Raw genomic sequence first — 15031 nt, 5'->3', positions numbered from 1 at the left:
GCAGTCTTCCGCTGGGAACTCTTGGGTCCCACCTGTTCACCAGGTTCTGGCATAATACCAGACGCTTCCGATCAAGCCACTTAATTTGTTTTTTATTTATTTTAATTTTAGAGATCTGGGATGGGAACAGGCCCTTCCCCCGACCCATGAGCCCATGCCACCCAAATACACGCATGGGACCAATCAACGTACTAACCCTGTACATCTTTGGAATGATGGAGGAAACAAGAACATGTAGTGGAAACCCACACAGGTCACGGGGAGGACAAACAAGTTCCTACAGACGGAGCCCTTAATTTGAGTGACAATTCCCGGGTATATCAGCAGTCAAGGGTGACAATTAAATGTTTTTGAATGTTTTCAACTGCTCAGATTTTTAACAAAATGTTAGACATAAGAGCACGGAGACAGCTTGCCTGACCCATGATCCCATGCCTTCCAAATACACCAATTAAACTACAAACCCCGAACATTTTGAAGGGTGGGAGGAAACTGGAACACCCGAAGGAAACCCATGAGTGAGGACATATAGGACACTGCAAACTCTTTATCTTTGGCTTGGCTTCGCGGACGAAGATTTATGGAGGGGGTAAATGCCCACGTCAGCTGCAGGCTCGTTTGTGGCTGACAAGTCCGATGCGGGACAGGCAGACACGGTTGCAGCGGTTGCAGGGGAAAATTGGTTGGTTGGGGTTGGGTGTTGGGTTTTTCCTCCTTTGCCTTTTGTCAGTGAGGTGGGCTCTGCGGTCTTCTTCAAAGGACAGCAATGAAATGACGAGGCATTGGTAGTTCTTAAAAGTTAATAAAATAGGATTTAAAACCAATCGAAAATCATTTAAAACAAAAAGACACAATTAAACCAATTCAGGAAACCAAGATTGAAATTAATACAAACTTAGTTGTTCCACTTCAAGTGAATGGGTGCCTTAGATGAGGGGTAGTGGTTCTCAACCTTTTTCTTTCCACCCACATACCACTTTAAGTATTCCCTATGCCACAGGTACTCTGTGATTGGTAAGAAATTGATTAAGGTGGGATGTGGGTGGAAAGAAAAAGTTTGAAAACCACTGTTTTAAATGTACCTAATTGGCTCGAAATCGACCAATGACCATTTTTCACAAGCAAAATATTTCAGTGACAATTGGGTCTAGAGCAGTGGTTCTCAACAGTGGCAAATCTTGACCCTACCATATATGCCAGTGTATAAGGTGGTTCTGTATAAGATTACCTCAGAATTTCCACCTAAAATGTCCATTTTGAGCGATACCCTTTGTATCGAACGACTCCCCAAATCCGTCACTTACTGCTGACCAGTGGATGCTCTTCAAAGAAAATCACAATATTTTAATACCAAATTGCCATTTTAATTTTATTAGCATATTTTAAAATGAACCAAGCTCGGCTCCTGCAACAGGCCCTTTAAAGTCTGTGCAGAGCTGATGGCAGTCGAACTGGGCAGATGGATTCCGCGGGGGTGCGCTGAGATTTCATTGATAACTAACGAGATGTGCGCAAGATTGTGTTGGAGCCAATGGGAAGATGGCACTGATGTTGAGCCTGTCAAGGCTTGGATTTTAGGCCCAATGGACAAGACGACCCTGATTTTGAGAAGACATTTTTTTGTTTCAGATCGTCCTATATGGAAATTGTTAGGAAATCAGTGGACATTCACATGCTGAAATGTCGCTCGAAGTCTCAGCATTCATACACCACACCCATGGAATATACTCGGCTGTAAAGGGAGCAATCAATAACCATCTCCAATAAGCTATGAAGAGGGTGCAGAGGAGATTTACCAGGACATTGCTTGGAATTGAAAATAAAGCCTTATGAGGCAAGGTCGTGAGGTTAGCAGAGCTGGGACTTTTCACTTTGGAGCACAGAAGCATGAGAGAAGACTCAATAGAGGGCTACAAGATCCTGAGAGGCATAGATAAGGTGGACAGCCAGCACCTTTATCCCAGGACAGGAATAGCAAACACCAGGGGGCATCTCAGCAAAGTGAAGGGAGGAAAGTTTCTGGGAGACATGAGGGGTAAGTTTTTTTTTACACAAAGGGTTGTGGGTGTCTAGAATGCCTTGCCAGAGGTGGTGGTGGTGGAGGCTGAAATATTAGGGGTGTTAAAGCAACTCTTAGACAGGGAAATGGATGAAAGAAAAATAGAGGGTTACGAGGTAGGAAGGACTTGCACTGGTAGAAATATTTAAGTTGGCACAACATTGAGGGCCAAAGGGCCTGTACTGTGACGTTCTACGTTTTATGATCTAAGAGAAAGTCCAACACCCACTTTTGACATTCAACACGCTGGGGAGATTTGGGGGAAGTCAGTGTTCACCATGAACTCCACTGAACCAGTTGCATAAATACTGTGGCTGTAAGTGCAAATCAGAAGCCATGTCAATATGGTGTGTCAGGAAGTGATTCATCTCCTGCAGAAGGTTAATCATTTCCTGACACCTCAAAAAATTTCTGCCATTTCATAAATATGATGGAATATGCTCCACGTGTCTGGATAAGTGTGGCACCACCAAGTTTGCAACAAGTTTTGCACGGTGAGCGCAGTGGTCAGTGCAACACTGGTACAGTGTCAGTGACCCTGGTTCAAAACCAGTGCTGTCTATAAGGAGGTTGCATATTCTCCCCATGTCTGTGTGGGAATACCCCTGGTGCTCCAGTTTCTTAATTGGGTGGCCCAGGCTCATTTGCCAAAAGGCCCGTACGTCTAAATGAAAACAAAATTCTATACCATACAGGACAAAGCAGCCAATTTCACTGCCTCCCCCATCAAACACTCTCCACCATCAGCACACGGTGACCGTCTACACAGTGCAGTGCTCTTGCCGAGGCCATTCCAGCAACACCTCCCAAAGCTGCCATCTCTTTGGCCAGGCTCCTCTCCAAGATGTACACCAGCCTGATGTGGAAGGGCATCACGAGCCTAGAACTCTGCTCCCAGCACCAAGGACACAAACATAGAACATAGAAGGTTACAGTACAGTGCACACAATGCACAACACTCATCTCCCTCAATTTTTCATATATCCACGTGCCTGTCTAAGCAATTATTACATGTCCCTGTTGTACCAGTCTCCACCACTACCCCTTGCAAAGCACTCGAGGCACCCACTGCTCTACGTAAAAAAAAAACCACTGACATCTCCTCTAAACTTTCCTTCCCTCACCTTTTTCTGAATTGTTTGAAATCATTTAGACATACAGCATGGTAACAGGCCACGGTTGGCATAGCGTTAGTGCGATGCCTTTACAGCGCCAACAATCAGGACAGGGGTTTAAATCCCATGCAAGTCCATTCTCCTTGTGCTTGCGAGGGTTTTCCCCAGGGGCTCTGGTTTCCTCCCACCATTCAAAAACACACTGGAGATGTAGGTTAGTTGGATGTAAATTGGGCGGCATGGGCTCGTGGGCTGAAATGGCCTGTTACCGTGCTGTCTGTCTAAATTATTTCAAACAATTCAGCCCACGAGCCCCAATTACACCCAAGTAACCCACAATCCCAGTATGTTTCAAGCAGTGGGAGGAAACTGGAGCCCCCGGGGAAAACCCACGCATGCAAACTCCTTACAGAGAGCACGGGGTTCGAACCTTGGTCCCAATTGCTGGCGCTGTAACAGTGTTGCGCTAACCGCTACACCAGCCTTGCCAACACCATTGTAGCAGTTGTAGCCCCTATGTAGCACAATTGTAGCAGTTCAAGAAAACAGCTCACCAGCACATCCTCAAGGGTAATTAAGGATGGGGCAATAGATCCTAGTCTTGCTATAGATGTTCAAGATAAATAAATTGGACAATTCCTCCTCCCAGAAACTTTCCTGACAGCTCCTACTCTGAGAAGATCTGTTATCCATGTACATATACAGCATTCATTTACGACCACAGAATTTCCACCTAAAATATTGGTTCTGAGTGATACCCTTTGTGCGAGATGACCCCCAAATGTGGCACTTACCACTGACCAGTAGATGCTGTTAAAAGTCGATTACAAGATTTTAATAACAAATGATCATTGAAAGGTTTACATTTTATTCAGATATTTTAAAATAAACCATTGTCGGTCCCTATAACAGGCTATTTAAAGCCTGTACCATGCCGACTTCTCTCGGACTGAGCGGATTGACCCTGCGGAAGAGTGCCAAGACTTCACAAATAACTATCAGGGCATGAGCGAGATTGCGTCGGAGGTGGCAGGAAGATGATGGCAGCGTTGAGAATTTTGGTCCCTTTGTATAGGATGACCAGACTTTAAAATGATTTTTTTTTAAGTTTCAGATTGTCCAGTAGTATATACTGTAGAATATGCCCCCTGTGGATCCAGATCCAGATCCATGAATGATTGAAATTTGGCCGAGAGCCCTAAACTTCCAAAAGATGATGAAGCTAGGGAATGGCAGTTCCAAGTGGATCTCTTTTGTTAAGGAAAGAAATCATGTTCATTGTTTCAAAGCCCACACTGATGGATGTGAAAGATGCTTTGATGTCATTTTCAACCAAAATAAGAGAGTTATACTCTATATCTATTGTCCATAAGACATTGGAGCAGGAATAGGCTATTCAGCCCATTGAGTCTGCCCCACCATTCAATCATAAGTTGATCCATTTTCCCTCTCAACCCCACTGCCCATAATAATGCCCTGGGTAATCAAGAACCTATCATTCTCTGCCTTAAATACACCCAATGACCCAGCCTCCACAACCGCCTGTGGCAACAAATTCCACACATTCACCCCACTAAAGGGATGCCCTTCATTCCTGAAATTGTGCCCTCTTGTCCTTGACTCTCCCACCATGGGAAACAACTTTTCTACGTCTACCTTGTCAATGCCTTTCAGCATTCAATATGCTTCAATGAGATCCCCCAATAAGCACACTACCAGCTAGGGAGGGTGCAGATGTTGTTGGGACGGAAGGGCTTGGGTTATAAGGAGAAACTGGATAGGTTGGGACTGATTTCCTTAGAGTGAAAGAGGCTGAGGGGTGACCTTACAACAGTTTACAAGAAGGACCTTGTTTCAGGTAGATAGTCACAGTCCATTTCTCTGGAAAGTGGAGTCTAAAACTAAAGGGTGTAGCTTTAATTTTTAAAATGTAAATTTAGACATACAGCACAGTAACACAGTAACAAGATTTTCTGGCTTGACTCATTCTGCTTCTTCCTTGAAGAAAGGCTCAGGCCCGAAACGACAGCTAAATATCTTTGTCAAATCCAATGGACGATGAAGGGGCAGCTGTGTTCCTCCAGCATTGCAGTGTGTTGTTGATCTACAACCCTGTACATTTCTGGTGCACCTGGGGAAATCCCACACAGACACAGACAAAATGTGCAAAAGCCTTATAGACAGTGCCTGATTTGAATCTAGGATGCTGCCATTGTAATAACACTGTGCTGACCACTAGACCAACCGTGCTGCCCTAACTCAATGGATAGGAAAGGTTCAAAGGGATATGAGACAAACCCAGGCATAAGGGACTAGCTTGGGTTGACAACTTGGCCAGCACAGAGCATTTGGGCCAAGTGACCTTTCAGTAGCATATCTTTGCTGAATGTTGATCCATCCAAGATAAATAAAGCAGTTTGGCCAGTCAATGTCAGCTTTCTGGCTGTGGGGGCTTGCTATGGAGTAATTAGCCGTGCCGCTGAGTTTTGCTTTTGCAAGGAACATGCAGCAAAGAAGCAGGTCCATCAGATAATAAATAGATCACGAATGTGCAGGGAAGTGGGAGAGAGGTAGAAGATCTTTCACGATCATCTTCAACAGTGGAAACGGTACAAGCAGCTAACCGACCCACGCCTGAATCTACGTCTTCTGTCCTTATCTAGCGTTACTTGTGAAGTGCGTTAAGATGTCCAGAGATTAGGAAAGGTTTCCATTCCTAAATGTAATTTAGTTCTCAAAACTGTTGTTTCTTGCACGTTCTTGATAAGGAGGCTGATCTCCTTCAGCTTCCCAATCAGCAAACAACACATGGAATTAGTTTGCTTGCACAAAACTTATTACATAAACAATTAATTGAACATGGGCAGAGTGCAGTGAAAAACATAACTAACAACAGATATAGACGATTGCTAAATATGAATATTGCTGTCTGTTATCCTGCTTCTGGGCTCAAGATGGCAGATCCTGCGTTCAGCAGTGGCCTTGAGGGGTTGCAGACTCTGGGGGCACAGTGGACTGGTGTTAAGCATCAACAATGGGGAGAACACCCATGTTGCGAAGGAGAAGCAGAAGGACAGTGGCCATGGCGGTGGACCAGCAAGGTTCTCGACAGTTGGATGACGCGCACAGACGATGAGCCACTGGTGACTTGCAGGTGTCACACCCACACAGGCTGCGAGCTGATGCTGACGAGGTAAAAAGGCTCGGACCAGGCTGCGGCCTGCTGGAGGCTTGATCACAACTGGTTGAAGGGGCACCAGGCATCGGAATATTTGGGAGGGTGCCGAAGGAGGGTGGGCCTCCATGGGCCTCGTGCACTGAGGGCTTCCTGCTCGCGTCAGCGATTTGGATCTGGAGCTCCAGTTGCTAATGGATTGAACAGGAGACTGTGCGGCTGCAGAGGCTGCGGGAGCACTGGAGGGGAATCCACAGACACTCAGTGACTCTGAAGGGACTCTCTTTTGCTTCTCTTTCTCTAACTGTAAAATGGGCATCGGGCAATTTCCGCTAATGGTGACTCTTTGTCTGCCTTATAGTAGCCTAAAGGAAATTTTGTGTAATATTACTTTCTTTCTGTTTTATTACATCTCAGTAAAACAATCATGAATTTTGAATCTTGAATCTTACTACCAATTCTGAATAATGAATAAAAATCTATCAAGCATTCTGAGGTCAGCAGAAATGTGTCACAGAAAATAACAGAAAGCAGTTCCGGGGTACATGAATATCTGCTCTGCCCTCTGTAGTGTCTTTTCACTGCTGGGATGACCCACTGGACTGCTCGCAAGATGAGCGTTTGCACTGTAACTCAGCACATGTGACAATAAACTTAAGCCTGAACTGAAACAATGTCACCAGACCTTCACTATTATGGGTAGAACTCCAGGAACTTCCACAAAACAAGTAAATAAAAATATATATCAAGGATTTCAAGATTAGCAGAAAGCTATCACAGACCACAGTGCACTACGTATATCTTTATCTTCTTTGGCTTGGCTTCGCGGACGAAGATTTACGGAGGGGTAATGTCCACGTCAGCTGCAGGCTCGTTTGTGGCTGACAAGTCCAATGCGAGACAGGCAGACACGGTTGCAGCGGATGCAAGGGAAAATTGATGGGTTGAGGTTGGGTGTTGGGTTTTTCCTCCTTTGCCTTTTGTCAGTGAGGTGGGCTCTGCGGTTTTCTTCAAAGGAGGTTGCTGCCCGCCAAACTGTGAGGCGCCAAGATGCACGGTTGGAGGCGAGATCAGCCCACTGGCGGTGGTCAATGGGGCAGGCACCAAGAGATTTCTTTAAGCAGTCCTTGTACCTCTTCTTTGGTGCACCTCTGTCTCGGTGGCCAGTGGAGAGCTCGCCATAGAACACGATCTTGGAAAGGCGATGGTCCTCCATTCTGGAGACGTGACCTACCCAGCGCAGTTTGATCTTCAGCAGCATGGATTCGATGCTGTCGGCCTCTGCCATCTCGAGTACTTCGATGTTGGAGATGAAGTTGCTCCAATGAATGTTGAGGATGGAGCGGAAACAACGCTGGTGAAAGCGTTCTAGGAGCCGTAGGTGGTGCCGGTAGAGGACCCATGATTCGGAGCCGAACAGGAGTGTGGGTATGACAACGGCTCTGTATACGCTAATCTTTGTGAGGTTTTTCAGTTGGTTGTTTTTCCAGACTCTTTTGTGTAGTCTTCCAAAGGCACTATTTGCCTTGGCGAGTCTGTTGTCTATCTCGTTGTCAATCCTTGCATCCGATGAAATGGTATATCTTTGGCTTGGCTTCGCGGACGAAGATTTATGGAGGGGGTAAAAAGTCCACGTCAGCTGCAGGCTCGTTTGTGGCTGACCAGTCCGATGCGGGACAGGCAGACACGATTGCAGCGGTTGCAAGGGAAAATTGGTTGGTTGGGGTTGGGTGTTGGGTTTTTCCTCCTTTGCCTTTTGTCAGTGAGGTGGGCTCTGCGGTCTTCTTCAAAGGAGGCTGCTGCCCGCCAAACTGTGAGGCGCCAAGATGCACGGTTTGAGGCGTTATCAGCCCACTGGCGGTGGTCAATGTGGCAGGCACCAAGAGATTTCTTTAGGCAGTCCTTGTACCTTTTCTTTGGTGCACCTCTGTCACGGTGGCCAGTGGAGAGCTCGCCATATAATACGATCTTGGGAAGGCGATGGTCTTCCATTCTGGAGACGTGACCCATCCAGCGCAGCTGGATCTTCAGCAGCGTGGACTCGATGCTGTCGACCTCTGCCATCTCGAGTACCTCGACGTTAGGGGTGTGAGCGCTCCAATGGATGTTGAGGATGGAGCGGAGACAACGCTGGTGGAAGCGTTCTAGGAGCCGTAGGTGGTGCCGGTAGAGGACCCATGATTCGGAGCCGAACAGGAGTGTGGGTATGACAACGGCTCTGTATACGCTTATCTTTGTGAGGTTTTTCAGTTGGTTGTTTTTCCAGACTCTTTTGTGTAGTCTTCCAAAGGCGCTATTTGCCTTGGCGAGTCTGTTGTCTATCTCATTGTCGATCCTTGCATCTGATGAAATGGTGCAGCCGAGATAGGTAAACTGGTTGACCGTTTTGAGTTTTGTGTGCCCGATGGAGATGTGGGGGGGCTGGTAGTCATGGTGGGGAGCTGGCTGATGGAGGACCTCAGTTTTCTTCAGGCTGACTTCCAGGCCAAACATTTTGGCAGTTTCCGCAAAGCAGGACGACAGAAAAAATGCCGAAATGCTGGAAGAACTCAGCTGATCTCACAGTGTCCATAGGAGGAGAAGATATCTAACCAATGTTCAGTCCTGAGCCCTTCTACAAGTTATAATTTCAGAGCAGTGATCTTTTTGAAAAGTCATTTCTGATGCAAAATCGCTTCAAGGGCAGGTCAAGCTGATCAGAAGAACTCAGAATTAAATTTAATTAGCAAGTGACATAATTTGGCAGGAGTAACTTTTCCCTTCAGGTCTCTAAAAGTTCGAGGCACTTCACAGAAGTGAATGCATATTAGAAGTAGACAAACTTTGGTCCCTTACTCTGGAGGCTTGGTCCTGAGGGGAGTCAGCATACATAGACAATAACAGTACAACTATAATAGGTCCCTTGGCCCAGGAAGTCTGTGTCAAACACAATTAAGCTAAAGCTCTACTGCTTGCAAAGCTGTTAGATGTTTATCAAATAATGAGAGTCATAGATGGGGAAGACAGTCGGAATCTTTCTTTCCCCTAGGGTTTAAAAGGTCAAGCATTAGTGGACATGCATTTAAGGTGAGAGGGATAAAGTTTGAAGAAGATCTATGGCTATTTTTTTTTCCTCAACACAGAGAGTGGTGAACGCCTGGAATTGTCAGTGGAAGTAGATATCCCCACCACCCAGTCCATGCCCTCTTCACTCTGCTACCATCGGGGAAAAGGTACAGGGACCTAAAGACAAGGCAAGGACAGCTTCTTCCCCGCCGCCATCAGATTCCTGAATAACACTCCCTTATTTTTCGTGCACTCCTATTTTTTATATATAACGTCACAAGAAGGTTATAATATGATGCGGCCGCAAAGCACCGAATTTCATGACTTGTTCATGGCAATAAATTCTGATTCTGATCATTTAAGAGGCTGTTACACAGACACATAAATTGACAGGGTACAGAGAGGTTTGGATCACTGGGGGCATTGCTTAAGTAGGCCTCAAAGAATTATTGAGGATCCCATCCCTCCATCACACAATATCTTTGAGGATGATCAAAATCAGGGCTGATAGGCTGGGAAATAGGTTCTGAAACATGAATGTCTGCAGGCTCTGTTATTGCAGTGAAAACACACGGTAAATGCTGGCAGAACTCAACGGGTCTCACAGGGTCCATAGGAGGTAAAGGTATATTACCGATGTTTCGGGCCTGAGCCCTTCTTCAAGCAAAAAATCAGGAAGGTGACAAAATAAGACTGGGAATGGGGAAGGGGATGGGGAGGAGTCCAGACCAACGAACAAAAGGTGTTAATTGGATATGATAAGAGGAAAGCTGAGAATTGATTTTGCTCCATGAAAAGAGACAGAGGAAAAACAGAAGAGAGGGAGGACTAGAGGAAAGGAGACTGGGGATGAAGGTGGATGGGAGTTAATGGAAGCTGGAGAAGTTGATGGAAATGCAATCCGGTTGGAGGGTGCCCAGATGCAAGATGAGGTGGTGCTCCTCCATTTTGCGGATGAGCTCAGTTTGGCAGTGCATGAGACCATGGACAGACATATCGAATGGGATGGGGAATTGAAATGGGTGCCCACTGGGAGATGCACGTTCTTCCCGAGGCTGTGAGATTGATTAACGGTGTCCTGTACCTTCAGATCTCTTATTCGTCAGAGTGTGCAAGTTATTCCAAAATATTTATACATATTCATTTAATATCATTTTCTATGTATCTATATGATTATTATGTGCTGTGTGAGGAATGTATTGAATGTTTATGTGTGTTCACCATGGTCTGGAGAAACACCATTTTGTCCGGTTGTATAAGTACTGTCAGATGACAAAAAACGTGACTTGATTGTGCGGGCATGAGAGATTTCATAGAATTTGGCATTATGATCAGGACTGACATTATAGACTGAAGGGCCTGTTCCTGTGCTGTACTATATTCTATTTTTTCAGAAGGGAAGCATATTTATTGGTTTAACACATACGCCGCACATGGAAATTTCATGTTAAGTTTATCTCTGTGACCAGCTGTGCACACTATCAGGAAGCTGAGGATGAGATGAGTCTAGATCTTTGAAACATATTCATCAAGATGGTACCTAAAATGTTGGACCAGGAACACCATGACCAGTGAGAAGCACATCCCCACCTTTAACCTTTACGCAGTCTGTCCATGTCTACTTACTGAGCGGTGCCATCCCAGTCCAAGAGGATAACCATCCTCCACTACATATCAATAACTCTGTAGTGGAGGGAGTAGAGAGCACCAAGTTCCTCAGAGTCCACTTAACAAGTGACCTATCCTGGATAAACATCTCCTCACTTGTCAGGAAGGCGCAACAGCAGCTGTACTTCCTTAGAAGACTGAAGCGGGCAAGGCTACTGCTCCACCATCCGGTCAAATTTCTACAGAAGCTCTGCCGAGAGTGTCCTGGCTGTACGATTCCTGTAGAGTATTGGATCGGAGGTCAATCAACAGGACATTAAGAGCAGCAGAGAGAATCACTGAGGTCTCCTTCACCTCCATTGTCTGAACAGGGCTCGGAAAATCGTTAAGGACCCTTACCATCCCAGACATAGCATCTTCGTGTTATTCACCTAGGCAAGAGATACAGAAATATCAGAGCCAGAACCACCAGGCTGAGAAACAATTTCTTCCCACAGGCAGTCGGACTGCTGAATGACTGATGAACTGCTCATACAATCCCTCCGAGAAGCTACTATTTACTTGACAATATTTATTTATTTTTATGTAGAGTATGCACCGCATATAAATTGCTAATAAAAACACATATGTGTCCAATATCTATACATGTGTTTGCATGTCTTTACACTGAGGACCACGAATGCTGTTTTGTCCAGTTCTATGTTGCAGTTGGATGATAACAATAAACTTGAACTTGAAGTTGGATGAAATGAAAATGAAAAATAAAATGTGCAGATAATAGAAATATGAAACAAAATCATAAAATGCTGGAAACTCTCATCAGGTCAGACAGTATCTGTGGAAGGAAAAACAGGGTTGATAAAGATGACCATTCTTGGACCTGAAGCATTGATTTTCTCCCCAAAGATTTTAGAAGCTACCTAACCTTCCAACAATTTTGCCTTTTTGATTGCGACATTATTAATCCTACCTATGAAAAAGGTAATTTACTGTGAACAGGGTTTCAGAATTTGCTCTGTGTTACAGTAGCATATAAAGGTGTAAAGTGGTCATGAAATATTATTTTAATAAGTAAAAACACTGAAATGCTGGAAGAACTCAGCTAACCTATTCAGCATGTATAGAAGGCTCAAAATGTCGGCAATATATCTTTGTCTTCTATAGATGCTGAAAAGACCAGCTGATTTCCTCCAGCATTTTTGTTGTTTTCACTACAATCACAGCATCTGCAGCCCTATTGTGTTTCCATATAACCGTTCACTCATGAAATATTATTTTTCACTCTGTAATAAGTAAGCCACTAATCTGCATAAAATATCAAGGTCTCTACTCAAAGAGAGTAACAAAGCCAGTGCTAAAACTTCATTTTCTACAGTGTCACTCAGTGTAACTTTGAAGTCCACTTGCTTGCATGGAAACTTGGAAAATACATTAAAACCTGCCACATAATACAATTGTTCCTGGTCTTATGACCTCTGTACCCTATTCCTGCTTTCCCAACATAACTCTTGATTCCTTTAGCCACAAGCACCACATCCAACTCCCTTTCAATTACACAAAATGTGTCAACAACTTCCTGTGGTTGGAAGTTCCACAAGTTCACAACTCTCTGAAGGCTGAGTACAGGGTTACTTGGGAGTGTGGATGATCAGAGGGACCTTGGGTACAAATCCATATATCCCTCAAGGTAAATAGGATGATTAAGAAGGACTATGGGATGTTGGGCTTCATAAATAGTGGGATTGAGTTCAGGAGTAGAGAGGTCATGTGGCAAACTCCACAAATCTCTGGTAAGACCACACTTAGAATATTGTGTTCAGTTCTGGTCATCTCATTATAGGAAGAATGTGGAAGCTATGGAGAGGGTTTTGCCTGGATTGGGAAACAAGTCTTATGAGGCAAGGTTAGCAGAGCTGGGACTTTTCTCTTTGGAGTGAGGAAGAATGAGAGGAGACAATAGAAGTCTACAAGATCATGATACGATATTCAGCCAGCACCTGTTTCCCAGGGCAGGATCAGCAAACAACAGAGGACGTACGTACAAAGTTAAGGGAGGGAAGTTGAGCGGAGACATGAGGGGTAAGTTTTTTTTTCACAGAGAGTTGAGGGAGCCTGGAATGCCTTGCTGGGGATGGTGGTGGAGGATGAAACATTGAGGGCATTTAAGAGACTCTTAGGCAGACACATGGATGAAAGAGAAATAGAGGGTTATGGGGTAAGGAAGTCTTAGTATTTTTTTAGGAAAGAATACTGTGCTGTATTGTTCTACATTTTATCTTTGGACTGGACTTTGCAAGCATTCTTCCTACATCTAAACCTGTCTAGTCCTGCCTGGATGTTGTGTCTCGATCAGGTATCCACTCATCCTCCTAAATTTCATTGAGTATAACTCAAGTCCACCCATTCTTACTTCAAATGCTAGTCCTTTCATCACAGGAGTTGGTCTGGAGATCATTCACTGCACCCACTCCGTAGCAAGAATCTGCAAATTTTACAATTTGATTAATTGGAACAAGGCAAAAGGTCAAGAGAGCAGCTGTCATACTAAAGTGGAGATAACTTTGAGATCTCCCTCATTAAAGTGTGAGACAAACTACAATGGAAGAGGCATTGGCATTTAATTTTAGACATAATGTATTGCGTCAGGTTTTGTTCTGCGATGGAGTTGGCAGCCGGGAGACAAATTGCAATGATCTGGAGATTTTCTGAATCACTGGGGGACACAAGTATCCAAAGTGAATATTTTTAGCATGTTATTTTCACTGTGCCCTAAAACCAGTTGAGATCAAAAGAACATGAAAATTACTGGAGTATTCACATGTTATGAATACAGCTGGCATAGCAGTTAGTGCAACGCCTTTACAGCGCCAGCAATCAGGACCGGGGTTTGAATCCTGCACTTTCTGGAATGAGTTTGTACATTCTCCCCATGTCTGAGTGGGTTTTCCCAGGGGGCTCCGGTTTCCTCCCACCGTTCAAAGCGTTCCAGGGATTATAGATTAATTGGGCATAATTGGATGGCATGGGCTCTAGTGGGTTGAAAGGGTCTGTTACCGTTCTGTATATCTAAATTTTAAATTTAAATGTAAAAAAGATATATAATTTAGAGGGCCATAGAGAGATAACAGAGAAACAGGCCCTTTGGCCCTACTCATTCATGCTGACCAAGATGTCCCTGATCCCATTTGCCTGCATTTTGGTCCACATTCTTCTCAACCATTCTTATCCAAAAATGCAAACGGCTTTTAAATGTTGAAATTGCACGTACCCTTGAGGTTGAGGATGAGAGGGGGGAGGTTGAACAGGAACCTGAAGGGTAACTCCTTTTACACAGAGGATGTATGGAACAGGTTGCCTGAGAAGGTGGGTATATGGAATGTGTTGCCAGCTGAGGCAGATACAATTGCATTAAGAACAAAAAAAATGGGCAGATATGTGGGTTTAGAGGGTCATGTGCCAAACATAGGCAGGTGGGTCTGGTGTGGTTGGGACATTGTAGGTGGCATGAGCATTGGGTAAAGGGCTTGTTTCCATGCTGTCTGACGCTATGACCCTACGCCCTTGAGTTTTTGATTCCCAATACTGGGAAAAAGTTACAGTAAAATCCCTGGTTTCCAAAATTCAAGCAACCGCCAGCCTCAGACAACCAGCAAAAAATATCAAGGAAAATAAATTTTAAAAATTAATATAAAAAAGAATAAAATAATAGGTTAAAAAAATGTAAGTTTAAAATTGTAAAAGTAAATGTTCTCTGAAATAACGCATAAGCTTTGGTGAAGATGGGAACAAATATTCAGCCAGAGGAGGGTCTTGATTCTGCTTTGCTCGTAGCAGCTGTTTGAATAAAGTTGTGTTTGAATCAAATGGCGTCACCCAGGATGATGAGCAGGTTGATGCCACTCACCATTGGGGTGTCTCTCTTATCTTTGCTTAGTAAGAGTCGCATCGGTCGGAGGCTTTATCTATAAACCTGGGGGTTGGGGTGGGGGGTTAATTATTTATAATGATATTGTTTGTCTTTCAGGTGGT

This window comes from Narcine bancroftii, chromosome 9 (genome assembly GCF_036971445.1).
Source record: "Narcine bancroftii isolate sNarBan1 chromosome 9, sNarBan1.hap1, whole genome shotgun sequence".
In the NCBI taxonomy this organism is placed as follows: Eukaryota; Metazoa; Chordata; class Chondrichthyes; order Torpediniformes; family Narcinidae; genus Narcine; species Narcine bancroftii.
This window is presented reverse-complemented; position numbering follows the sequence as displayed.